A 940-nucleotide genomic window follows, 5' to 3' on the forward strand; every position below is an offset into this window, starting at 1 on the left:
ATATGTAACACTCAGTTCATGCAAATCGAAGTAATAATATAACTAAATGTTTTCCCTAAACTTTGAACATATTTTTTTCGGGTAACTATTTTCTCAGAACGGCATGCAGCATAAATTAAAAGTGGTTCGTTCTCTTAACATCTACCTCTGACCCCTAAAAGTAAACACTTTTCTTAGGAACTTATAGCTATAATATGACATTTGTTAATATTAACTAATTTTTGTGTAGGCATAAGGAGTGAAACAAACCCTCAAAAATCGAACTCAAAGTTCGAATTAGCACTGTATCGTTAAATTTAAGGTTGTTTCATTGCGGTTAGGTATACGCTCCCATAAATTTTATGTTTTATCGACTGATGTTATCCATTTTCAATTTCAGAGGAATAATGTAGTATCAACTGATGTTACCCATTTTTGAATTCAGGTAACATATGAGGTGCCACACTGCACGCGCTCTGCGTACTCCAGTCTCGCAGGCCCTTGATCAAATCATAATTACGGGCGCCATTTTTTATTGAAAATCTAAAATTAAGCTCATAGTATTATCACTCGTAATTCCCAAACAGATCTTTCGAATGTATTTTCATTGTCTCAAAAAGAATTTCAAATGTACCCTTTTTTGCTCATTTGTATGAGAACCTGGCCGTAACGCCGGAATATAGTCACGAGATTTTTTTTCAGAGACGCTGTACGTTCGCGAGAAGACTTTCGTTCTGCGCGTGTCGAAGGACATTCCTCAGATATTACTGTGTGTGTGCTACTCAGTCGTGCCATTTAAGTGTACATCTTTGCATAGTTTTCCTTTCACGATGTAAACAGTGTTCCGCTCAGTTGCTAACTGGCCAGTGAGTGGTTCCGAAGGTATCGGATGTGCGGTGCGTTCGGTCTGCTAGGACAACAGCAGACTAGCGTGGTGCGATGGCAGAAGCAGACACTGAGG

The sequence above is a fragment of the Schistocerca gregaria genome, chromosome 9 (assembly GCF_023897955.1).
Source record: "Schistocerca gregaria isolate iqSchGreg1 chromosome 9, iqSchGreg1.2, whole genome shotgun sequence".
Taxonomy (NCBI): domain Eukaryota; kingdom Metazoa; phylum Arthropoda; class Insecta; order Orthoptera; family Acrididae; genus Schistocerca; species Schistocerca gregaria.